Source organism: Leopardus geoffroyi, chromosome C1 (assembly GCF_018350155.1).
Source record: "Leopardus geoffroyi isolate Oge1 chromosome C1, O.geoffroyi_Oge1_pat1.0, whole genome shotgun sequence".
Classification (NCBI taxonomy): Eukaryota; Metazoa; Chordata; class Mammalia; order Carnivora; family Felidae; genus Leopardus; species Leopardus geoffroyi.
Window position 1 is genome coordinate 118,744,523 of NC_059328.1, and position 27,004 is coordinate 118,771,526.

The 27,004-nt window shown below is 44.4% G+C and overlaps 1 long non-coding RNA gene across 1 annotated transcript; it reads left to right on the forward strand.

Annotated features, from left to right (window-relative positions):
• The first annotated feature begins 1 nt into the window (after position 1).
• On the forward strand, positions 2 to 9,384 carry LOC123598805. The gene is made up of 3 exons (XR_006712795.1): positions 2 to 209; positions 4,650 to 4,748; positions 8,438 to 9,384. It is a non-coding gene; the product is annotated as an uncharacterized LOC123598805 (long non-coding RNA).
• Positions 9,385 to 27,004: the final 17,620 nt, after the last annotated feature.

Consider the following 27,004-nt stretch of genomic DNA (forward strand, 5'->3'; position numbering starts at 1 on the left):
GCACACCCCGTCTCCCAGGCCACAGCATAGCAACCGAACATGGCGGCTGCGCAGACGCCGCCACTCAGCGGCCAGGAGCGGCGGCGGCCGCAACTGGAGGCGATCTCGCGAGAGGGGAGGCCAAAAACCCTCCCAGCTAGAGCCGACAGGAGAGGTTGCACCCGCGCGCGAGCGGGGGGACACGCAGGTGCGAAGGAGGCCGGACCTGGGTAGGTTGGGGAGGGAGGGCTGGGAGGAGGGGGCGGGGCGCTGTGACCCCGCCCCATGCCCCAGCAGCGATTGGTTACTTGAACTGCGACCCCTGCTGGACCTACTGACCTAAGGGACCGGCCGAGGAGCAGAAACCTAAGTTTTAAAGGGGAAAACCGGACCTCTGGGCCCCAAATGTCCCAACTTCAGTGCTGATAGAGGATACAGGTTTTAGGATGTAGTTTTGAATCATTTCCTCTCCTAAATATAGACTCTAAAACAAAGAACAAACAATGTTCTTTTACGAAACAAATATCTGGGTGCCTTCTGTGTGCCAGGAGCGGTGTGCTTTTAAAAATTGAATTAATTCATCATGATAACACATATGAATTTGGTGTTATCACACCAGGGGTTTTAGCCACGTGCATTCATATTTTACTGATGGTACAAACTTATTTGTGATAAGACAGATGCCTACGGGCTGGGTGATCTCAGCTGAAATGATGAGAGGGGGGATTTGGGGACCGTCGCACTTTCTTTTTGCAAACATTTTTGTCCCTGTCCTTTCCTGTAGCCTGGTGCCTTCTTGCTCTTCCTTGCTCTTAGCTTCAGTACCCCACCAGAGCCGAGGTCACACAAGCGTTCTTTCAAGCAGCGCTTTGTCTCCAAGCCAACAAAATGCCTCTTTATTAATCAGGACAGGTTTTTACAAGATGAAATCTTGTAAATTTATACAGATCTGTGAAAGACAGCGATTTCTATTGACTCTCTTCTCCTTCGTATGCCTGCATTTTAAAAAGACAGCTTGTCAGTCCGTATTTTTCCTGCTTTACCTCTTCTACTGACTGTCCTTCTCAGAGCTTAGTTCCAGCAAGTGTTCATTCATCCTCCCCCAAATATGCTTTCCTGCCTCTAGCTCTCCTTTTTCCATGCCTTTGTTCATACTATTCCCCCTACTAAAATGCTCTTCACTTCATCTCCACCTATCAACATTCAGTCATCCTTCCGACCTAAGGTCATGTGGGACTTCCACCAGAAGTAAGAATTCCTTCCTCCTTCGACATCTGTAGTTCTTGGTTTATACCTCCCTTCTGTTTTTAATAGGATACTTATGCTTGTGTGAGCCTTATCGCCACTACTACCTGATAACCCATTGAGGGCAATCATCTTTGTATCAAACTTGTAATATAAATATAGCTGGAGTCTCCACGTTGGAGGGGTTGAAGGAGACATTTTTTTGTTTTGGGAACCTCCATAGAATGAGACCTTTAGATAAACAAATGTAAGACTCATATCCATCTACTGTTCTTTGGGGAAATTATGAAGTCATTCTTTAAAAACTTGATATAGGGGCGCCTGGGTGGCTCAGTTGGTTAAGCATCTGACTTCAGCTCAGATTATGATCTCACGGTTTGTGGGTTTGAGCCCTGCATCTCTCTGCTGTCAGTGCAGAGCCTGCTTAGGGTTCTCTGTCTCCTTCTCTTTCTGCCCCTCCCCTGCACATGTGCACTCTCTCTCTCTCCCTCTCTTTCTCAAAAATAAACATTTTTAAAAATTGATATATAATTCACATACCATAACATTCATCCTTTTAAAGTATACAGGAGCACCTGGGTGGTTCAGTGGGTTAGGCGTCCGACTTGGGCTCAAGTCATGGTCTCGTGGTTCGTGGGTTTGAACCCCGTGTCGGGCTCTGTGCTGACAGCCCCTTCCCTGCACATGCTCTGTGTGTGTGTGTGTGTGTGTGTGTCTCAAAAATAAGTGAACACTTAAAAAATAATAATAATCAAGTGTACAGTTTAGTGCTTTGTAGTATATTTGCAGAGTTGTGCAACCATCACCACTATCTACTTCCACAACATCATCACCCCCCAAAACCTCTCATACCCATTAGCAGCCACTCTTCACTCCCTCCTCTACCAGCCCCTGACAACCACTAGTCTACTTTCTGCCTGTATAGGTTTGCCTACTCTGGACATGTCATATAAATGAAATCATACATACTGTAAATTCTCTACAAAAATGTGTAAATTTTTGCTCATCTTTAAGTTACAATCTCTAAAAATTAATATATGCCTATTCTAGATCATTCTGATGACCACTTTGTAACCAAACACTGCCACCTGATTTCATATTTGGCACCGAGAACTGTAACTTTAATTTTCTTGGGCAAATGAGAAAAAGGTAGAGTACTTCTTGGGGTGCCTGGGTGGCTCAGTCGGGTAAGTGCCTGACTCTTGGTTTCAACTCAGGTCATGATCTCACTGTTCATGGGTTTAAGCCCTACATTGGGCTCTGTGCCGACAGCACAGAGCCTGCTTGGATTCTGTTTCTCTCTCTCTCTCTCTGCCCCCCCCCCCCCCCCCCCCCCCCGCCTGCTGGTGATCTCTCAAAATAAATAAATAAACAAACAAAAAAAGTAGAGTACTTCTTGCGGAGATGACAACGTTCTGCCTAAGTGAAGATCAAGCATCCTCATGGCACAACATACAAAAGTTTCACAAAAATTCAAACAGAGAAGAATGTAGGGATAATTCAGTTGATTATAAGCATGCCTTTAAAAACCCATGCCATAGCAGTGAGTTCCATTTTCTCATCACAAGGGACACTTTAATTTCAGCAAAACAACATCATCTACTACACTACATGCGTGATATTAATTGAATTTTTAATTTTGTTGATTTAATTTGCAAAATTGTTTAGTTTATAGGTGTAAAGAAGCTCACAGCTGTGAGAATAAGGACTTTATACCTAATCTTATGTTTATCCATGATTAAGAAACATAATTTAAGTGATTTAATTTTACATTTGAGAGTTAGCAAGATCTTTCTTTGCATTTCAGAGTGGCCCCAAACATTGCTAGATATTGGCAGACACTGCTATTGACTGTGATTTTTTTTTTTTCCCTTGTCTGCAGCCTGCCCTTGGCTGTGCTTTGGGAGAGTGAGAGCAAGTGTTGTGTCCACACTTGAAGGGTGTTGGCAGGGGAGGACTGGCCTTTTTGCACTGTGTAGTTGACGTTAGGACCTCTTCTAACCCTGGGTAGCCACAGCCAAGAAGGAATGGGCATTTGTTCTAGCCTGTGCAGCCAAGCCATGCGCCTGGACCGTGGCAGTGACCTCTGGCAGCCATAAGGCAACAGAGAATGAAGGACACAAGGACCGGGCGCTGTGGCTCAGCCACCGTGCCATCAGCAACGTGGGAGGATCCCTTTGGAAGAAATAAGTGAGCCTTAGGTCAGTGGAGATATCTAGGGAGGAGAACCCCAAGGGAAATCTGGACTCGGCTTGCTAGGTAGACCTCAGGGTACTGACTGTGAATTTTAACATTAAAGAACACGTGACTTGAAGTGACTTGATTTTGTTGCCTAAGCTGATGAAGTGGAACATACAAGGTATACAAGCTTTCAAATACCTGCTTTCTGACATGTGACCTTAATTGGATATCTAGGGGCTCAGTCTGTTGAGCATCCGACTTCTACTCAGGTCGTGATCTCACGGTTTGTGGGTTCAAGCCCCGCGTCAGGCTTGCTGCTGTCAGCACAGAGCCGAGAGCCTGCTTCGAATGCTCTGTTCTCCACTGTCTCTCTGCCTCTCTCCCACTCACACTCTCTCTCTCTCTCTCAAAAAATAAATAAAATATTTTTAAAAAAATTTTTAATTGGATTTCTACCTGCCTTCGACTGACAACGAAGGGACAAAGGGGGAATTCCATCTTTTTACCTGTCTGGAATCTTCAGGAATAACTTAAAGTGCGGCGCCTGGTTGGCTCAGTCAGTTAAGGGTCTGACTCTTAATTTCGACTCAGGTCATGATCTCGCAGTCATGAGATGGAGCCCTGAGTTGGCCCCCCACCCTGCACTGGGTGTGGAGCCTGCTTAAGATTCTCTTTCTCCATTTCCCTCTGCTCCTCCCCCTCTCCCTCTGCCCCCTCTTTCAAAAAAAAAAAAAAAAAAAAAAAAAGAGGAATAACAAACTGAAACAAAATAATTTATAGAGTTTAAACCTTTAAGGGGGCGCCTGGGTGGCTCAGTCGGTTAAGCGTCCGACTTCAGCCAGGTCACGATCTCGCGGTCCGTGAGTTCGAGCCCCACGTCGGGCTGAGCCCGTGATGGCTCAGAGCCTGGAGCCTGTTTCCGATTCTGTGTCTCCCTCTCTCTCTGCCCCTCCCCCGTTCATGCTCTGTCTCTCTCTGTCCCAAAAAAAATAAATAAACGTTGAAAAAATAAACCTTTAAGGAGGCATCATATATTTTTCCAACAAGTTCAGAATTCTGTGCCTTGGGCTTCTTTTAATCACGGAGCTGCTTTAAATATGCTTTAAAAAAAACTTATTTTTGAAAATTAGATACCATGTATCTCTGAAGCAGTTGGCCCAAATTTGATCACTCTGTCAAAATGACCTTCTTCTCTTCACTTGCTAGCAATTCTTCATTTCTTCCTTCTTTCCTTTCTAAAGCAGCAGAAGAACCACGTTGACAATCCCTGGGATCAAGAACTATATAGAAAAATGTAAAACTTTAAAAAATCCAAGACTTCCTCCTGCTTTCGCACTCTAAAGGTAAGTACTACTAATAGTTTCTTGTGTATACTTCTAGAATTTTCTCCACATCTGTAAGCTAAATGTATATCTTTCCCCCTACGTATAAGGGATTATGCTATACATACAATATTTCACTTATAAATGTACTTAAAACATATAGATATATGTCACTCTAAAGGCTGCGCCATAGTGTATTTAATCTTGTCTAATAAATGGGCAGTTAGGTCATTTCCAGTTCTTTGCTATTGCATACAATGCTATAAAGAACACTTTCATTTCATGTACAAGAAAACTTTGTACATATAACAAAGCATTTTTTTAATGTTAATTTACTTTTGAGAAAGAGAGACAGAGACAGAGACAGAGAGACAGAGTTTGAGTTGGGCTGGGAAAGAGACAGCATGAGACACAGAATCTGAAGTAGGCTCTGGGCTCTGAGCTGTCAGCACAGAGCCCAACGAGGGGCTCGAACTCATGAACTGTGAGATCATGACCTGAGCAGAGTAGGCCGCCCAACCGACTGAGCCACCCCGGAGCCCCACAAAGTATTCCTTTTTTTTATTTTTTTTTTGAAGTTTATTTAGGGGTGCCTGGGTGGCTCAGTCAGTTAAGCATCCAACTTTGGCTCAGGCCATGATTTCATGGCTCTTGGGTTCCAGGCCTGCATCGGGCTCTGCACTGACAGCTTGGAGCCTGCTTCAGATTTTGTGTCTCCCTCTCTCTCTCTGCCCCTCCCCAACTTGTGCTCTCTCTTTCAAAAATAAATACACAGGGGCGCCTGGGTGGCTCAGTCGGTTAAGCGGCCGACTTCAGCTCAGGTCATGATCTCGCGGTCCGTGGGTTCGAGCCCCGTGTCGGGCTCTGTGCTGACAGCTCAGAGCCTGGAGCCTGTTTCAGATTCTGTGTCTCCCTCTCTCTCTGCCCCTCCCCCGTTCATGCTCTGTCTCTCTCTGTCTCAAAAATAAATAAACGTTAAAAAAATAAATAAATAAAATAAATAAATAAGCATTTAAATAAATAAATAAAAATAAAATTTGTTTATTTTGAGAGAGACAGCAGGAGAGGGGCAGAAGAAGGGGGAGGAGAATCCCAAGCAGGGTCTGTGTTGTCAATGCAGATCCTGACACGGGGTTTGACCCCATGAAACTTGAGATCATGACCTGAGCCAAAATCCAGAGTCAGATGCTTAATCAACCGAGCCACCCAGGTGCCCCAAAGCATTTCTTTAAGACAGAAATGCAGTTGCTGGGTTGAAGTGTATGGGCATGTTTAATTTTGATAAATGTTGCCAAGTTGCACCCACCAACTGCACGTGAGTTGCTGTTTTCAACCTCTTATTGTTTCTGGAGGTTTTGTATTTTCATCAATACAAAAACAAAAACATATTTTCTTCTAATACTTATGGTTGTTTTTCCTCTTTTTTAAAATACTTAAATCTATGACCCTCTGGAAATAATGCTAGTGGAAAGAAATAGGGATCCCGCTTCATTTTTTTTCATAGCTATCCACTTGTCCCAATAGCAATCTTCCTGAAGAATCCATTAACAAATTACCACAACTTTGGCAGCTTACAACAACACACACTTATTATGTCACACTTCTGGGCATATGAAGTCCAAGGTCCAAGATGGATCGATAGACTATGTTATTTCTGGAGGAGAAATCTCTTGTCTTTTCCAGCTCCTTGAGGCTGAAGCGCTCCTTGGCTCATGGCCCCTCCCTTCATCTTCAGACCCAGGAGCTCGCATCTTCACATCTCTGTCTCTTCATCCCTGCGTCTTCCATGACACCCGTACCCCCCCTTGGATGAGGACCCTTGTGATTACGCTGGACACATCCACACGGTCCAGGATCACCTCCCCATTTCAAGATCCTTAGTTTAACCACATCTCCAAAGTCCCTTTTGCTATGCAAGCTACAGTATTCACATTATCATTCTGTGCAGATGGTGTGAACATCTTTGGAGGCCACTATCCTGCGTGCCATGATGTGGAGAACAAAAGCAAAAGAAGTGTAGAAAAAATTAAATTTCCTTACAACTTGCAGCCCGCCTACAAGTACCTGAGATAGAGTGACCTTCTTCAAGGAGCTCAGCTGCCTCAATATTAATACTTTGCTAAGGGCAAAAGGCAACCTTAACCTGACATTGGCCGGATCTCCAGGATCCTGTAAATCTTCTTTAACGTATAGAAATTCCTTTGGAAACTTCTTTTATCTCTACCTGCCCCCCAAGATATATGTTAGCAATCATCCTCTAATCATATGACCCACTGTTATACATCTGAAGGGACTCGTGACTAATGTTTTACTAGACAGTAGTAAATGACCTTTTCCTAACAACAGCCAGCCCCTCAAAGTCCTCACAACCTTGCTTCCAAATTCCTTAGAGACTTAAACTATCCCTCACCCCCTCCCAACTTAAAAGTATATACAGTCACTCCTCACAACCCCAGGGCAGCTATTTCTGCCCACAGGTACTGTCCTCGTGCTTTAATAAAACCACTCTTTTTGCACCAAAAACGTCTCAAGAATTCTTTTTTTTTATTAAAAAAAAATTTTTAATGTTTATTTATTTTTGAGAGAGACAGAGCATGAGCGGGAGAGCAGCAGAGAGAGAGGGAGACACAGAATTTGAGAGAGACAGAGCGTGAGCGGGAGAGCAGCAGAGAGAGAGGGAGACACAGAATCCAAAGCAGGCTCCAAGCTCTGAGCTGTCAACACAGAGCCCGACACAGGGCTCAAACCCAGGAACTGTGAGATCATGACCTGAGCCGAAGTCAGAAGCTTAACCGACTGAGGCATCCGGGTGCCCCAAGAATTTTTTCTTGACCATTCCCTCCCAGACCCCAAAACACATCACATCATGCCATGGTCTCTAATGCCACGCTTTTTAGCCATTAGAATCTCTAATCAGTTTTAATACCTGAAAAAAAAAAGTTAATTTCACCTCATGACTTCTTTTTCCAAGATGAACATGTTTTTAACTATATGAATATAAAATACGTGAGCCAGGGGCACCTGGCTGCCTCAGTCGGTGGAGCGTGCAACTCTCGATCTCCAGGTTGTAAGTTTGACCCCCACATTGGGTATAGAGATTACTTAAAAATAAAATCTTAAAACAAAAATAAATAAAATAAAATAAAATACATGAATCTTAGATTATAACCACAATATTAAATTACATTGACAGTACATATGGTGTGCTTAGTGTATAATTTGTATATTGTCAGAAAAAATATTATTTGTAGTTATATGTGAATATAATCTGTATACATAAGTACATTCTTTGGACATTATCCATATAAGGCACTCAACCTGTATCTAAGTTTTCTTAATTTATTTTTATTTGTTTTCTTAACTTAAATATTAATGCAAATTTGTTCTCATAATTTTCATTCATAAAAAAACCAACAATCGTGTATTGCTCACCTACTATTTGTTAGGCATCTAGAATATAAGTAAGAGGTGGCCCGTGCCCTCAAGGCAAGTGTTTTTCATTCTTGGGTTGTGACTTGTAAATGAGTTGAGAAATCAGGGTGGTAGACCATAACTAGAATCTTGAAAAAAGGAAATGAATTAGGCTAGAAAATAGAGCGCATCACACAAAGTGAAGGTAAACACAGTACTGTGAAACTTTAACTTTAGTTGCATGTTTGTGTGTTTTGTGTGTATGTAGGTTGCGATGTAAGATGTCTTTCTTCCTTTAGGTGTGTGGCCAAAAAGTTTGAGTGCCTCTGGTCTGCGGGAGAGTTAAGAAGTAAATAAAACAGTACAAATTCGTAGAAGTGCTTTCATAGATTAAACTCCATGAGGGCAGGAACCATGGCTCACCATTATTTCCTCACAGACCGGTCTGGTTTGGTAATGTCTGGTCTATAATCAGCCCTCAGTTGTTATTCTCCCATAAAGGAAGGGATGAGATGGGCCCAGAAGGCTAGGGAAATCAGTGAAAGGAGACCAGATGACTAGACACATTGTGCCTTAGGTTTTGCCTGGCTTCCACTGGGAGCGTGGACTGCAGGGACAAGATTTGGAGATGAAATGATCTGGTGGAGAATTGAAGGCTGGGCAGAGCCTCGAGAGGGAAGCCTGAGGGACCTTGAGTGACATCTAGTGGCTTCTGTGACCAAATGGGAGGAACCAGCCTGAGGAATCTCCATTCAGGAGGAATATTATTGGATGTGCTGTATGTATAAAGAAGAAGAAGAAGGAGAAGAAAAAGAAGAAGAAGAGAAAAAAGAAGAGAAAGAAGAAGAGGAAGAAGGAGAAGAAGAAGAAGGAGAAAAGAAAAAGGAAAAGATGGGCTCATCCCCACATAATGTATAAATGTTCCTTTATTTGTAGATGAATACTGCGTTTTAATGGTCTATACTCTTTTTTTTTATGTGTTGGCTTTATCCATAGGAGCTTTAACAACAGATTAGAAAATCTTGATTAATCTTAATGCCTTTGTAGCATGCACCTGGCACAGCATTTTTAGATGTGCTGTTGACTGGCTGACATGTCTTGGTCATTCATTCAACCTGTGGTCATTGATTGGTTACCACCCACATTAAGGATTCTCCTCCCTGGCCTCACATTAGAAGCACTAAGGAAGTTTTTAATAAATACAGAGGAGTTGGGGCACCTGAGGCTCCACCGTTTAAGCGTCTGACTTCGGCTCAGGTCATGATCTCACGGTTTGTGGGTTCAAGCCCTGCATTGGGCTCTGTACTGACAGCTGGGAGCCTGGAGCTTGCTTTAGATTCTGTGTCTCCCTCACTCTCTGCCCCTCCCCCGCTTGCACTCTATCTCTCAAAAATAAGTAAACACTAAGAGAAATTAAAAAAAAAAAGTACAGAAGACTTTGCCCCACTCTGATCCCACTCTATTCTCACTTAATTGGTCAGAGTGGAGCCCAGGGTCCTCTTACAGATGTGGATATGATAAAAATTTTTTTCAGCTGCCAAGGTGATTCTACTGTGCAGTAGGGTTGAGACCCGCAGCTCCCATTTGGACAGGCACCAAAGGTAATACAGCATCCATGCAAAACAGGGATCTCTGCCATCTCCATCCACACTTTTTTTTAATGTTTATTTATTTATTTTGAGAGACAGAGGGCACCAACAGGGGAGGGTCAGAGAGGGACAGAGAGAATCCCAAGCAGGCTCCACAATGTCAGCACAGCCCCACACGGGGCTCAATCTCGGGAACTGTGAGATCATGACCTGTGCCTAAATCAAGAGTCTGACACGCTTAACTGACAGAGCCACCCAGGCACCCCCATTAGCGCTTCTCAAACTGCCTAGGGTGAAGAACCAATCTGTCATGGCCGAATAGTTTCGCAAAATATAAATAAAAATAAATTACTAGAAAGTAAATGAGAAAACGAACACATAATAATAGAATACAAATGCCAATTTTTTTGTTAGATTCCAATAGAAATTAATTTCTCTTAAATTTCTCTAAAAGGTTCTACCTACTTAATCGCATTTTTGTATTTATCTTACTATGAACTGGTGACAAACCGTCTTCAGGGCAGCACTTGACTCCTACCGTTCTAGGTTATATTCTAGATGAGGGTGGAGGTAAGGACAAGACAGCAGACATGCAAAACATACGACGGTAGCAGGACACGCAGGTCATGCTTATTGCTTTTGAGGAGGAGGCCCACTGACTCCTCCAAGCCCCCAAGGCATCAGAGCCCTGTAGGGCCACCAGGCCTGAGGGCCTTATGCTCAGCTTTGATGAGCCAACTTTACCCTTATCAGAACACCCACATGATGGGGCACTTAGCGCTGTCCGTACGCTCAAAATTTTTTAGAAACTGATTATAAAAGGGCCCCTGGGTGGCTCAGTCGGTTGAGCGTCGGACTTGGGCTCAGGTCATGATCTCACAGTTTGTGAGTTTGAGTCCCACCTCGGGCTCTGCGCTGACAGCTCAGAGCCTGGAGCCTGCCTCGGATTCTGTGTCTCCCTCTCTCTGCCCCTCTCATGCTCATGCTCTTTCTCTCTCTCTCAATAATAAATAAACGTTAAAAAAAATTAAAAAAAAAAAAAAAAGAAGAAACTGATTATAAAGCAAAAGTTACTCTTTTTAAAGGAAATACACCTTCCAGGGACCAGACACTGATGTGTGCTCTAAGAATACCCTCTTCCCAGTATGAAGGTCCTCAAGCATAAGAAAATTATTTGGGAAACGGAGAATGAGGATCTCTCCCTACAACAGAGCACTCCTCTCTGGTGACGCAATATTCATGCCCACTCCATGATGCATCTCTCCCTTGGACAATGCGTAATAAACACGGACAGACTCTTGACAGCCTCTCACACTGCTAGGACGTGCCCTCCATCCGTCACCACCTCCAGCAGGCAGGTTCAATAGGCCGGATTAAGTTCCTACTTTCTCTGGTTTTTACACCACTTCTGAGACACCTTGATTGGACTTGCATAATCCCTGGTTTTCATCGGTGATATATTTATTAACTATCTCCAGCACGTGTTTTACCCACAGATGACTCATCTCTCATAAGGCAATTACTCCTTCTCATCTTATTATGTGCAGTGTTTCCCTTCTGTCTATCATGCTCTGCCTTTCCTTTCTTTGCCAAACTCCTACTCACCTTTTAGATTTCAGCTCTCAGGCTGACTCCTCTGAGAAGCCTTCCTTGATCTTCCCCTCACCCAGGGCTCAACTCTTTGTGTCCCCAGGAAAGCACATAGCCCATGACGTTGCAATGGGCCAGCTCCTCTCTTTTCCCCAGTTGATTTTTAAGCTTCTTAGAACATCGATCTTGGCTTTCACTTATTTCTGGATCCCCCAAATCCACACACAGTAAAGACCCCTCCCCCCCAAAAAATGGTTGGTAAAATAAACTAATTTTCTAGTTCCATTCTCAGAGGACGGTATTATGGCAAGGGGCAATAGGATAAAGGATTAACTTCAAATCTTATTAAAGCCTTGGCAATGGGGAGGGGTGGGGAAATTGTTTCTTGAAAGTCAAGCTGGAGAGTATGAACACTGAGTGGCAGATGATAAAAGTGTAAGGAGTATGATGATGTAATCAGCAATTTAGGAAAAATTAATTTCATGCTTCTGAGGAAGGCGAGATTAGGATTGGGCAAAGACTGAATCTGGAAGACCAATTAAAACAGTGACAATACTGCCCCATGAGTCAGTACTGACACTCACCCCTTCCTTCCCCCCACCCAATTCTGATAAGTCACCCACAGCTTTCCCAGGCCCCATCCTTGATCAATAATCACAGCCATGGAGAACTCTGGTGTTGAAGAGAGTCTATCCTATGCCTCAGATGCAAGGGAAGAAAATTCAGAAGTGTGTTAGAATAGTCTGGATGTCAAGTACTAGAAACTTTATGTATAATCATTATATATTTAATCAGTTTAAATAATGATTCCACAAATTTTTTTTAATTTTTTTAATGTTTATTTTTGAGAGAGACAGAGAGACAGGGTGTGAGCAAGGGAGGAACAGAGAGAGGGAAACACAGAATCCGAAGCAGGTTCCAGGCTCTGAGCTGTCAGCGCAGAGCCTGACTTGGGGCTTGAACTCACAAGCCGTGAGATCATGACCTGGGCTGAAGTCGGGCACTTAACTGACCAAGCCAGGCGCCCCTGATTCCAGAAGTTTTTTTTAAGTGTATTTATTTATTTTGAGAGAGAGAGAGGGGGAAAGAATGAGTGGGGGAGGGGCAGAGAGAGAGGGAGAGAAAGAATCCCAAGCAGGCTCTGAGCTGTCAGTGGAGAGCCCCATGTGGGGCTCAATCTCACCAACTGTGAGATCATGACCTGAGCCAAGATCAAAAGTCAGACACTTAACCAACTGAGCCACCCAGGCACCCCGATAACGATTCCAATTTTTTATCTTGGGTATAAACTTTGGCTGGTGACAAAGCAAAACATCTAATGGAAGGTAACAAATGGTTTTCTTAGCACTCATTACTAGTCACCTAAGTTTGTATGAATTTCTAGTAAGGGCAGCAAGCCCCTGGATCGGATTTATTATGTACGGTGATCTTTTATGGAATGTTTGATAAATAACACAGCATGTTCTTAATGGTCTGATAAGTTTCATTGGAAAAACCATCTATACTGTTCTTATAGGAATTCGTCAAGTTATACTTTTTTTTTTTTCCTTCGATCTCAACATCCAGTAATATATTAAACCCCAAATTAGGTCTTGCTTCCTTCTCTTCAACTCTCTTTAGGCTGAACTCAGAAATGAAGGCAACTACCCACTGTGAGTGAGACAAACAATGTTTCTCTGACCAAAATCAGTCAGTTACAAAATCCTAGGGACGCCTGGGTGGCTCGGTCGGTTAAGTGTCCAACTTGGCTTAGGTCGTGACCTCGCAGTTCGTGAGTTCAAGCCCCGCGTCAGGCTCTATGCCAACAGCTCAGAGCCTGGAGCCTGCTCTGGATTCTGTGTCTCCCTCTATCTCTTCCCTTCCCTCTCTCTCTCTCTCTCAAAATTAAAATATTTTTTAAAAATTAAAAAAAAATTAAAGCCTATAATTACCAATCCAGTGTACCATTCTAGTTCTTAACTTCTTTAGATTCTTCTAGTACCAGTAGCTGTTCTGAGGATCATCAAAATCACACAATCTAGAATACTCTCCTTCCTATGTGGGTATCAGACTTAAGAGAGAGAGAGAGGCAGCTAGAGGACAGCAAGCTTTAAACTTGAGGCTTAAATTTGTGTGCATCTCTTTTTTTTTAATGGCAGTCTAACTAATGGACCAGTCCGAGCAGGTCTGTGTATCTTCCTTAAATACAGGTGTAGGTGTCCCCTGGTGTGTAAAAGAGACACTCTAGGAAGAAGAAAACCACATGTAAGGGGAATTGGCAATTAGAGACATTTGAAAGTTGTGATGAGCCATAACGATTAATCTAATAGGAGTCTATAGTCTGTTAAAATCAAATTTAAAATTAAATGAAGGAATTTGGAAATGGGCAAAAGCAATACAGACCATTTGACAAATCAGTCTCAGAGGATATCATCTGCCTTGAGTGGGCCTCTGGAAAGACATCAGTAGCATCAGCCTGCGTCTGATGCAGGAAGTAGGGTGTGGAGAAAAGTTTGTGAGCGTTTTCTATTTGCAATGATTCATTTTTGGAGAACCGAGGAAAAGTCATTCTAAAAGCCACGTTGGGAGTTGGGGGTTGGGGAGAACACAGGTCGGGGAGGAAGAACAAGTATACCCACAGCCTAGAAATAACTCACAGAGTCAAGAGTTTCCAAGTTTCTAACGGAGAATGTTAAAAATCACAGCTGTTGTAACTACTTGAGGAAGTTCACACACATCCTTGGATAAATGCACCCTTATATTAAGGATGCCGGGTTGAGTTTCAAGAGTCCCTCACCCCCATCCCAAGACTTAAAACAACCGGGCTTCATGCCCAACAACAGGGGATAGGTTACAGTTCATCCATGCACACATAGAATATTATCCAAGCATTAAAAATTGTGCTTATAAACAAAATGTGTTTATAAGTAAGTTTTACTGACATGGAAAAATGCTTCTTATGTAATATTAATTGAAAAAAACAGGATTGCAGGGGGGCCTGGGTGGCTCAGTCAGTTGAGCGTCCAACTTTGGCTCAAGTCGTGATCTCCCAGGTCATAAGTTCGAGCCCCACATAGGGCTTGCTGCTGGCAGCGTGGAGCCTGCTTCGGATTATCTGTCTCCCTCTCTCTCTCTGCCCCTCCCTTGCTCATGCTCTCTCTTTCTCTCTCTCTCAAAACTAAATAAACACTTAAAAAAAGAAAAAAAACAGGGTACAACATTAATATATGTAGTATGAGCTCTGCCTAAGAATGATGTGCATCAGGAAGGATGAACGGATGGAGCACAGGGGCGTAGGAGGGCCAAGGAAGCTATTCTTTATGATAGTGTAATGCTGGATATGTGTCAGTATACATTTGTCAAAACCCATTGAACATACTATGTTTTCATTGGATATACTGTATTTTTCTGTAAGCCTAAAACTGCTCTAGAAAACAAAGCCTGTTAATTAAAAGAAATAGATGCATAGAAAAAAGACAATTTCTGTCTCCTTCACATTTTGCTTAGGCAAGTTTACTTTCACTCCCTGTATTTCCCCATCCGTTAGAATGGGGATTAGAGCATCACTGACCTCATAAGATTTGTTGCCGGCATTAAATCAATGAACACACATATTGTGCTTAAAACATAGCATTACCATCTCTAGGGGGGACAGGTGGAATTGTGCTGATTTCAATTGACTAATTTATATTTACTAACATTTTTCCAATAAATATATATTATCTTGACACTATGGAAAGCGATACATTTTGTGTATAAGATATATATATGGAGATGCACCTGGTTAAGTGTCTGACTCTTGATTTCGGCTCAGGTCATGATCTCACGGTTCATAGATCAAGCCCCACATCAGGCTCTGCATTGACAGCAGAGAGCCTCCTTGGGATTCTCTTTCTCCCTCACGTTCTACCCCTCCCCCCAGCTTTCACACAGCACGCCCTCTCTGTCTCTCTCTCTCTCTCAAAATAAATAGAATAATCATTTTTAAAAAGATACATATGTGGAAATTATGTGTTTATTTTGTATTAGTTCTCTATTGTTGCTTGACATAAAACAATACACATTATCTCACAGCTTCCATGGGTCAGGCATCTGAGAGTAAGCTGCTGTCATCTGAAGCTGAAGGCTTGGTGGGGCAGGAGGATCTATTTCCAAGCTGGCTTGTTCACATGGCTGGCCGGCCGGCATGAACTGTTGACAGGAGGCCTCAGTTCCTCGCCGTGTAAAACTCTCCTGTGTCTTCATGACATGAGAGCTGTCTTCCCTCAGAATGAGACAGAAATGCAGAAGCCTCCATGATTTTTATGGCCAAGTCTTTGGGCAGTATCCTATTGGTTGCCCAGATCAGCTCTGTTTGGTGTAGGAGGGAACAACATAAGGGTATATACACCAACGGACAAGGATTGGGGACCGTGTTGGAGGCTGGCTATCATATATATGTATATGCATATGTCTGTATATGTATGTGTGTGCCTGTGTGTGTGTGTCTGTGTATTTTTCTGTCGGCTGAAGCATTACCCCAGTGTCCCTGCATGTATGTTCTTGTTTTGTGTATTTTATTGAAGCAACCCCTGACTCTCAACTCCTTTTTGGCTGCCTATTACTTGGTCTTAGCAATCTCTTCCTTCCTTCCTTTCTTCCTTTCTTCCCTTCTTTCCTTCTCCCTTCTTCCTCCTCCTCCTTTCTTGCCCTATCTCCCTCCACTCTTCCTTTTCTTCAGGAGATACTTATAGTATACCTATTAAGTGTCAGTGAATCACCTCTGTCCACCCCTCTGACTCTATATTCCTCTCCTGCTCCCTGCTTTCCTTCAAGGTCCCCAACACCAGACCATGTGGACCAGGCCAGCTCCTCTTTCAAAGAGTATCTAAAGCTTCCATTTCCAGGGGCGCCTGGGTGGCTACGTCAGTTTAGCGTCCAACTTTGGCTCAGGTCATGATCTCGCAGTTTGTGAGTTTGAGCCCCGCGTTGGGCTCTGTGCTGACAGTTCAGAGCCTGGAATCTGCTTCAGATTCTGTGTCTTCCTCTCTGTCCCTCCCCTGCTCATGATCTCTCACTCTCTCTCTCTAAAAAATAAATAAACGTTAAAAAAATTTTTTTAATAGAGTTTCCATTTCCAGGGCTGCCTGTTCTGAGATGTCCCTAAGCTCTGGTCCTTATCACTCTCCTCCCCATCACCAAATCTACCCCATATCTGGGCTGGCCCCTGTAGTACTGGTTAAAGCCTAGATTTCATGCAGGTTCCTTGTCATGCTAATGACAGTCCTCCTTGTCCCACTTAACAGGCAGCTGAATCTGAGGTGGTGCTCAGCATAATAGCTGGAAAATCAGAGAAAAACACACACAGAACAGTTCAAGAGGGACCAATTAGCTTCCTGAAAATCCAACATGGACCAAAGAGCCTCATATTTTATTCTGAGGTTTTCACTTCTTTGTAACTATGAATCTCTAAAGATTAATACAAACTCAGCTTAGATAGCTTACCATGGTCATTAACAACAGACCACTAATAAATACCTGGTCTGTAAGACACTTAGGGGGCTCACAAAGCGGAACAACTGAGACAATGACTCAGCTTCAGCCCCCTTGGCTTAGCAGGGGGTCTCCTAAGAGACCTAATGCACTGGCAGAGAGGAAGCAGAAATAACAACAACAACAACAACAACAACAACAACAACAACAACAACAAAAACCAAGAGAGACCGAGATGGTCTCTCTCTGTGCTTCCATGGTCCATGTGATCTATCGCTCTTGTAGTCACTTTAACACCACATTGCAATTGTCATGTAACTTGTCACTGGCCCCCTCTGGATTATCGGCAACATGTGGATAGAGAGTATAGTATCTGCACAATACTATGTTCAGTGTAGAGTTGTAGGTTCTAGGAAGGCGTCTCCAGGTTTGCTGTTGTTGGTTATTTGTCTGGTTTTTTTTTTTTTTTTTTTTTTTGAGATAATGTGTATGATTGTTGTTTGGTAGTGGGGGAGGAAGGAAGGAGTAAATTGCTGCTGCTCTAAAAATATTTGAGGGGCGCCTGGGTGGATCCTTCGGTTAAGTGTCTGACTCTTGATTTCGGCTGAGGGCATGATCTCATGGTTCAGGAGTTCGAGACATGCATGACGCTCTGTGTTGACAGTGCAGGGCCTGCTTGGGATTCTCTCTCTCACTCTTTGCCCCTCCCTTGCGAGCACACACGCACCACACACTCTCTCTCTTTCTCTCAAAAATAAATATAAGTAAATATTTAAAAAAATATTTGAAACCACTGATGGAGATGTTGGCTTAGGTTTCTTCTGAATTTAACCTAGAATCTATAGGAGGGAGATAGGTTTGAGAGGGTTAAGTGGCACTGACATGTGAGAGTATTCAGTAGGATGTCTGGCACACAGTAGGCCCTCAGGAGGGTGAACTTGGACCTAAAAGGGAGAAATTAAAGGGATACGCTTGACAGAAAAATCAAACTACAGTGGCTTATACAAGAAGGGGCTCATCTCCCCCTTCTGTGAAAGATGGAAGGGAGTCTGGCAGTCCTGGGGTGACGTGGTAGCCCAGGTCCGTTAGGTCCTCAGGGATGCAGGCTCTTTCCAGCTCCCTGGTTGGCGGTCCCGAAGATGTGGCTCTCATCTTTATGGTCTAAATTGTTCACTAGAGCTCCAACATATCCATATTTCAGGTAGCCATTGAAGAAAGAGAGAAAGAAAAGGGGGCAAAGCCAGTTACCTGCCATTTGAAGGAGGTTTCCTGAAGCTGACACACGGTCCTTCATCACTTAGTTTTGTGGCCACACCTAGATGCAAGGGAGCCTGGGAAATGGGGTCTTTATTCCACGGCTGCCATGTTCCCAGCTAAAATGCGGCGCTCCTTCCATTCTCATACTGAGGGAGAAGGAGAGAATGGGAACTGGAAGTTACATAATGGCATCTGCCACTGTGGAGAATCACAGATTGCCTGTAACACGGGCTTCAGGGCCACTCTCTCTCCTGCTCTTCCCTTTATCTGTCAAGTACATTTACACGCTGTGTCACACTTGACAAACGACTCACACGCATGGTCCGTTTTTTATTCATTGCACTCTGGTTACACCAGTGTTTAAATAATATATGGTCCTTGTTTAAAAAACAAAGAACAAACAACAACAACAACAAAAACTATGGTGCGTGTAAGGCATACATCTCCATTGCTGACCAGGCCCAAGTTTTGGCCTTCCCCGTCTCATCTCTCAAGACTTGAGTACCGTCATCAGTTTGGTGTGCGTTCCGCCAAGTCTCCTTCCAGCAGCGATACCTTGAAGAGCTGCCACTCGCTTTGGGAGGACGCTTGCAGTCTCTATAAAAGGGGCTCTATATCTTGGGTGGCTCAGTCGGTTGGGTGCCTGACCTCATTTTGGCTCAGGTCACGATCTCATGGTTTGCGAGTTCGAGCCCTGTGTCTGGCTCCGTGCTGAGCGTGAAGCCTGCTTGGGATCTCTCTCTCCCCCTCTGTCTCTGCACCTCCCTACTCACGCATCTGTGCGTGCTCTGTCTCTCTCAAAATGAATAAATGAAAAAGGGGGGGGGGCTCTATATTTTTGAATGTGCCTGGCGTTCAAAGACAGTTACCTAAACCATCAGACAACATTCCCCCCACACCTGCTCCTTGTTGCCTTCTCCCAACCCTCCTGGTATTCATCAAATCTCCTTGTGGCCCCACCAGTCTCCACTGCGCGCCCCTCCCCGCCCCCCACCAGCTCGAGATCTAGACCAGTTGCTCCGGTTGAAGCAGGTTTTTATTTCTCTTTCCTGGATCAAGTCTTTGTTCAGACAACTGTCAGAACAGCACATGCCTCGTGGCCCCATATTAACCCGTGTTCTGGACCTCCTTTTCTGAGCACTGCACTCACCGTGGGACAAACTGTCCTCCTTGAGATGAACAGGGTCTGCAAACGGCAGCAACAGTTCTTGAGTGCCTGCCATGGTGCTCTGCAAAAGTCTTCAAAAGTCTGGAGGCCTACGCTCTCCCCCATGCCGTAGCTAATGAGCAGGGCTTTCCTGACAATGCCGAGCCCTCGTCCAGTCTGGGAAATACTGGTTCTGTGGAAGGAAGCTGGGCTTTGGATAGGGCAGACGTATCTGTTGTGTGTACTTGGGTAAATCACTCAAGCTCCAAGAGGATTGTGGACCCCTACAGAATAGTGAACATGAAAAGGGGTGATGCATACAAAGCATTCAGCCTAGTGCCTGGCACATGGTGCTATCAATTAATGGTAATGCTCCCTATGTAGACACGACATCAGCTATGTCTGACAGAGAGTAGGTTATTTTAAGGCCCTGTCCAATGTTCAAACAAGCAATTGCCAAGTGACTGGAGTGGGGAGGAGCTACCCCCACCCCCATCCCCCCACCCCACCCCCCCCCCCCGCAGGTGATCTCCCTTCAACTGCCCGTTTTCCTTGCTTCTACAATTGGGACTTTGGCCCAAGCTTGCTTGCTTATTTATTTGTTTGTTTGTTTTTATGTTTTAAGATATCCCTGATTTAATCGTGGCAGTCAACTGAGAATTTTTCCAAGGCTGTGCCTTGCTTCTGTTTGGGGCTTGCAATATTTGGAATCGTACATATCAGAATCTTTCCACATGTGGATGTTTTATACATTTCAGTAGGAAAGAAGAATCACAGATCTAGTCTTAGTGGGAAAAAAGTAGGACAAACATCAACCAAAAGAGGAGAGAATTAGAATGTACCTCCATTTGGCTTATAAGGAGGGGCAGCATGTGTTAGTATAAGCTCTGTGCGTGGTTACTGTAAAACATATCTTTCCTCTTTAAACAACCATGTCAGCACCTACACATTGAATTTCCAGTCCTTCAGCTTAGTCATTTTGGGAAGCTATATGTTTTTCCAACAACTTGACTGTTTCTCAAATACTGTCAACCCCCATCTAATTTCATCTCTACCACTCAGGTTCTTATATGGTAGGATGCTATCTGTCCCTTGTTAGTACTCTGCTATGCCAACCCCTGTTCTGAACCAGTCCCAGTTGAGGCAGAAGATAAACTAGGACCTCTAACCCTGGCAGCAGGATTAAGTGTTTGGCTTGATGGAGTGCTGTCTCTGTGCCCAGCACCATGCTAGGATCTGGTTTGCAGGGATGAATACGATATAGCACCTGCTCCAAAAGACTTTGTGGACCAGTGGAGAAGTGGTTGATCTAAAAGCCGAAGCCAACATTCTCCCTCTCTTTACAAGGGTTAGAACTGTTAAGTGTTCATAGAGTTGAAGCCAAGCACTAGGACACCTGTTTGTATTGGCCTAGGGCACATACTCCAGTTCCTGTAATAAAGCATTAAAGTCATTCTGGAGCACCTCTGTTGAAGGTTTGGCTAAAATCCAACCCAAGAAAAACTAGGTAAATACTGTGAGTGTGGGGCACTTTGCTCCAGCTCAAGGTCAAGTTTACCCAAATGGGAAGGCACAAGTGCTCTTGTTTTAAACCTCTTGCAAAACATAGAATGTGAAATGACAGTTTTGAAAAGAGCGAAAATGTAAAGTCTCTTTGAGGCAATTTCCAAATGACTTTATTTACAGAATAATAGATTTTAACTTAGGTCTGAATTATTTTGGTGTCGATGACATCAAACTAATTAGTTATTCAATCCAGCGGAGAAAAAGCTTTCAAATTATTGAGAAGTTCTTTGTAGTTGAGAACATCCCATTGGCTTTATGCTAACATTCTAAAAATTAGCCCTTAGATTTGTGTGTTCTTCCTCAGATAATTTATAACATGCTTATTAGGAATTCCAGAGCGTGTAGCAAGAGCCAATGGATTAATGTAAGTGGTCTCCAAACGGGGAGTCTGGGTGGCTCCGTTGGTTAAGTATCCGACTTGGACTCAGGTCATGATCTCACAGTTCGTGGGTTTGAGCCCCACATGAGGCTCTCTGCTGTCAGCACAGAGCCTGCTTCGGATCCTCTGTCCCCATCTCTCTCTGCCCCTTTCCTGCTTGCACTCTCTCTCAAAAATAAAAAAATAAGTAAAAAATAAATAAATCAGCTCTGTGTGATTCCACAGCATTTGAAAAAAATAAATAAGTGGTCTCCAATCATGAAGAGGTAGGGTTGCATAATGGTAAAGATGGCAGAGTCGGGCTGCTCCGTGAGTAGGAGCTGTTAGCAGTGACTAGACCCTTACTATGAGCCACGCCTATTAGACGCACTCCTTGCCGAATTTGTACCTCCAGCTCCTCTCTGAGCAAGTATCAGTAGTAGAAACTAGACTGGGGGTAGGGTAGGCATAAAGGTGGGGAAATAAGCTTTAGACACGCGTGATAACCTGGAGGGCTATGGTTAGATCAAGGTGGAAATTGTGGATATAAACAAAGAACAGAGATACTTAGAGATATTAACTAAGTAGAAACAAGATCACCTGATCATTTGTCATCTGATCCAGGTGGGATCCCGGTTTCTGGTTGGCCAAGTGGCTGGATGGGTCGTTGTGCCAGTCACCAAGATCAGGAGTGCAAGATAAAAAGGAGTCAGTTTGAAAGATATGATGATGACTCCAGTTTAAATGAAATTGAACTTGAGGTACTGATGAGATTCTAGGTAGAACCATCCAGTCAGTTAAACTTAAGGTCTGCAAGCTCAAGTCTCCAGCCTGCACTGGAGTCAGATATTGGGTATGGTAGTGCGTGTCCTAAGGACAGTGTCAGGAGAAAGAAGAGGAGGAAAGGAAAGAATGCTATGGAGTGAGCCCCAACATTTGGGAATATGCCCCCGTAGTAGACCAGTCAGGGCGAGAAGGACTGGGTAGGGTCGCAGGCCTCAGAGGAGGAGAGCTTGTCAAGGCTGTCAGAAGGGTTAACTGTGCCATGTGCCACAAGCTGAGTAAGCTGTGGGTGGGAAAGTGTGTCAGGGATTGGGAGTTGAATATTCATTCATGACTGTTGACTGACAATTTCAAGGAAGAGACGGGGGTGGAAGGCAGATGACAATGAGTTGAAGAGGGAGTGGGAAGTAGACAGAGTGAAGACAGGTCACAAGGAGTTTAGTTGATTAAGGAAAGTGAGAGAAATAAAGACAGGCCGTGGTGGAGGGGAAGCTTTCGTTAGAGCACGGTACTAACAATACTATGGCGTGGGATTCAAGTCTTCACAAGGGTCCATTAATATTCCCTTTTTAAAAGTGATAGTTGAGGGGCGCCTGGGTGGCTCAGTTGGTTGGGTGTCCGACTTCGGCTCAGGTCATGATCTCGCAGTCCGTGAGTTCGAGCCCCGCGTCGGGCTCTGTGCTGACAGCTCAGAGCCTGGAGCCTGTTTCAGATTCTGTGTCGCCCTCTCTCTCTGACCTTCCCCCATTCATGCTCTGTCTCTCTCTGTCTCAAAAATGAATAAACGTTAAAAAAAATGCTTTAAAAAAAAAGTGATAGTTGATAAACCCTAACTCAAGGCACCCATTTGGTACATGAATAGTCCATGCTTCACAAGCTCCCCAGTGATCCTGGAGCATCCTGAAGTCTTGTGATAGCTCCACTGATTGCATACTCAACCGCCCTTGTCCCCTTCTTGCTGATGGAACCCAATTCTATGGTGTGGCCATTTGCCCAGCCCCACAGTATAAGTTGTGATTATTCTAAGACAATTAATGCAGTTCTGGTTCCTTTTGCCAGTAACTGTTCTAGGGTATGTGTGTGACTCTGTCCTAGCCAAAAAGATGCTGGAGAAAATTTGCTGAAGGCTTCTAGAAAAGCTTTCCTCCTCTCCCCATACCCCTAAAAAGGAGAGGAAAATGGGGAGAAAGCCATTTTTCCACCCTCCCCCTTCTGCTCTCTTTAGGACATAAAAATAATTGTAAGGAAGTCCAACAAAGTTCTGATTTTTCCAACAATGATTGCTTTGATGCATTCTTAGACAATTCAAATTGACAATTTTTTAAATGTTTATTTATTTTTGAGAGAGAGTACAAGGGAAAAGGGACAGGGTTGGGGGGAGGGACAGAGGATCCAAAGTGGGCTCTGTGCTGACAGCAGAGAGCCCAGTGAGAGGCTTGAACTCATGAGTGATGAGATCATGACCTGAGCCGAAGTCAGATGCTTAACCCGCCGAGCCACTCATGTGCCCCTCAAATTGACAGTTGTTGAAAAAAGTTTTCATATATTCCTACTTTGTAAATATCCTAAGCAGACTTTTAGTTAGCTTATTCAACAGTCTAACACTGACCTTGACCATTACTATTTGACTTGTATGAGCCTCAGTTTCCTTACTGGTACCCCGGTGGTGGGACTAGCTGCTGGCACATGTAAAGTGCCTAGCATGTAGGCAGCGATTGTGCCCAGCTCCTATTTTCATGCTGGTTCTTTACACACGCCCTCACCTCCCCATCCACACCCCACTCCTACACTCTCGCTAGAAGAGACTAACAGTGGCCAGGGCTGTGGGTAAGTTACTGAGAGTCAGTCCTCTCCCCAGGAGCCCCTAGGAGACCCCAAACCCATCCTTCATTATTCCAAGTCACCCATTGGCTGCTAGCTCCATGGGTTTTCGTCCAGCTCAACGGTAGCCTGCTGACTTGGGCACATCCCCCTGCAGCCTGCCTGCCTGCCTGCCTGGCCACGTATGTAGTCCAGACTGTCCAGCCCGTTGAGCCCACAGACATAGTGCCTAGACCTTGTACCCAGTCCTGCACCAGGCCTGGGGCAGTTCAATTTCCCCAACCCTGGCCAGCCTATTCCCAGCTTCCAACCCTACCCACTGCCCAGTCAGCCAAATTTTCTGAGCATTCCAGCAGGTTCCAGGGAGCCAGCCTGGCTTTCTGACCAATAAGCCACAAAATCAATCAATCAGTCAATCAGTCTGTGGCCAGAAGTTAACATCAATCAAATCCACACCCTTAGGTACCTTGATATCCCTGGAGGAAAGAGGACAGATGTCTCCGTCTCTCTGTCTTTTATTCTCAGCTTAGAGAGCCTGCTGAGTAATGAGGAGAGTGTACTTTGGACAAAGAAAGTGACGGAAATCCAGCATTAGCACTTAATAGCAATTTTAATTTGAGCAAGCTACTTGACCTCTTTAACTGTAACAATAATAACGGTACTTCATATTTACTGATCACTTATTTCTCTACTAAATACTTTGTAATGTGTTATTTTCCATCCTCTCAGTTGCCCTGTGAGGGGGATTTTCTTATTCTCATTTTACAGATGAAGAGCCCAGGACATGGAGACTTAAGTAACTTGCCAAAAGTCACAACTAGTGGGCAGAGGGGCTAGATCTTGGTTGGAGGCTAGACTCTCTGGGACTCAGCTCCCTTATCTGTGAAACATGCACAGTCGTCACAACCTCATAGAACTGATCAAGAATAAGAGACATAACTTAATAGATGCCCAGCCATGCCAGCTCCTTTCTACTGCCTTCCCTCTTAAAGGAATCGACACAGACCATTAAGACAGTGAGCTTTCAGTAAAGATTTATTCCCCAGGCAGAGCGTCCTAGAGATGAACTGTTTTGCAATGAGGAATTGCTATTGTTGTTTGTGGGGGGGCCCTTCATCAACACTTCTGAAGGGGTTCTTGAAGATGTCAACCCCTTTTCAACTCAGTATGTTGAACATGAAGAAACATAGGCTGTTTTCACATTCCAACACTTCCGACACCAAATGTGCGGATTTCCGGCCCCCTCCCCCAATACCACCCTGTTATCCACCTCTCCAAATACCAACTGGGTATCCTGCAATTTATTTTTTTTTTTTTAATTTTTTTTTCAACGTTTATTTATTTTTGGGACAGAGAGAGACAGAGCATGAACGGGGGAGGGGCAGAGAGAGAGGGAGACACAGAATCAGAAACAGCCTCCAGGCTCTGAGCCATCAGCCCAGAGCCTGACGCGGGGCTCGAACCCACGGACCGCGAGATCGTGACCTGGCTGAAGTCAGACGCCCAACCGACTGCGCCACCCAGGCGCCCCTATCCTGCAATTTAAATCAATTCTGACACTGACCACCTGGAGTTAATGTCAGCTCCCCCAGGTTACAGGCCCAGCCCCACGAGACTGCCCCGACTCCAGATGCCAATTGCAAATCACCAGCCCCCTGTACTTCTGACTGGCTGGCCACAATTAGGGGTTCCCATGAGTCCTTTTTGGGTTGGATAATGGGCCAGAATAGCTCGCAGAACTCAGGAAAACAGTCTCCTAGCTATGAATGGCTTATTATAAAGCTGCGACTCAGGGACAGCCAAATGGAAGAGAAGCATTGAATAAGGTATGGGTGGGGCTCTGGGCTTTCAGGCCCTCTCTGGGTGTGCTACCCGCCCCCAGTGCCTCAATATAGTCAGCAACCCAGAAGCTCTCTGAACCTCGTGGCTTAGGAGCTTTTACGAAGTTTCGTTAGGTGGGCACAAGTGATTAAATCATTGGCTAGGGATGATTAGCTTACTCTCCAGCCCTCTCCCCTCCCTGGAGGCCCAGAGAAGAGGCCAAAAGTTCCAACCCTCCAGTCCAAGCTTTGTAGGAGCCTCTCAGCCAAAAGTCATCAGCAAACCAAAGACACTCTTAGCACTCAGGAGATCCCAAGGGTTTTAGAAGCTCTTGTGCCAGGAACCGGGGACAAAGACCAAATATACATTTCTTATTATATCACAACATCACACAGCAACACTGCTGTTGAAATGATGTCTGCCAGAAACGCACTTCCTCTTAGAGGACAACCCATATTAGTGGAGACAGGACACAGACTGTTTAGCTGTGGAGAGGAGGGGAATTTAGATACTAATCTTGTGGGAAGTTCTTCAGAATTGACTCAAGTCTGTAATTTAGAACCACACATAAAAATTGCTTTTTTGAAAAAGATTCCAAATTACTTCAATGAAACTTCTTTCTTTCCATAAGGTGAGAGCAAAGTGCTCACAAACCCACCCACGCTCTGGTTTCCTCTACCTTCTTTTACTATCATTTAGAAGTTTGTCCCCCTCCCTGCTCATTCCTGTCTTTCCCGGCACTGTTAAGAATAGTATAATTTGAGTGGGTTTTTTTTTCCCCCATTCTCTTTTTGGTCTATGTAAATTGTCTGTGGATTTATCTCATTCCAGATGTTTTTCCCCAACCTGCTTTTCATAAAAAAACCCAGAATTATTTTTAAACATAATATAGGGGCTTCCAAATAAAACAAATATCCTAATTGCCTGTGGGTTCCTGAGTTATGAGTCCCGGCTTGTGGTGGACAGAAAAGAACATGGAGGCCAACAGGACAAAGGGAGGCCTCTGAGGCTTACCCTGTGAGCTGGCCTGGCTTCCCCTTCTCCGTTTTCTACTTCTTGGGCACTGTCATGGAGTGAATGTTTGTGCCCCTCCCTCTTTCCATTTGTTGAAGCCCTAATCCCTCATGTGACTATATTTGAAGATGGGGTCTCTAAGGAGGTAATAAAGGCAAAATTAGGTCATAAGAATGGGGCCCTGACCCCACAGGCTTAGTGTCCTTATAGGAAGAGACACCAGAAAGCTCACTCTCTCTCTCCCTCCAAGTGCACTAGGAGGAAAGGCCATGTCAGGACAAAGTGGCCATCTGTAAGTCAGAAAGGGAACTCTCTCAGAAACTGAACCCAGCCAGACCTTGATCTGGAACTTCCAGCCTCCAGAACTGTGAGGAAATAAGTTTCATTTGTTTAAGCCATGCAATCTATGGTATTTTGGTATGGCAGCCCAAGCTGAGATGGGCCAGTGCCCTCTGGCTGCCCCTGGTGT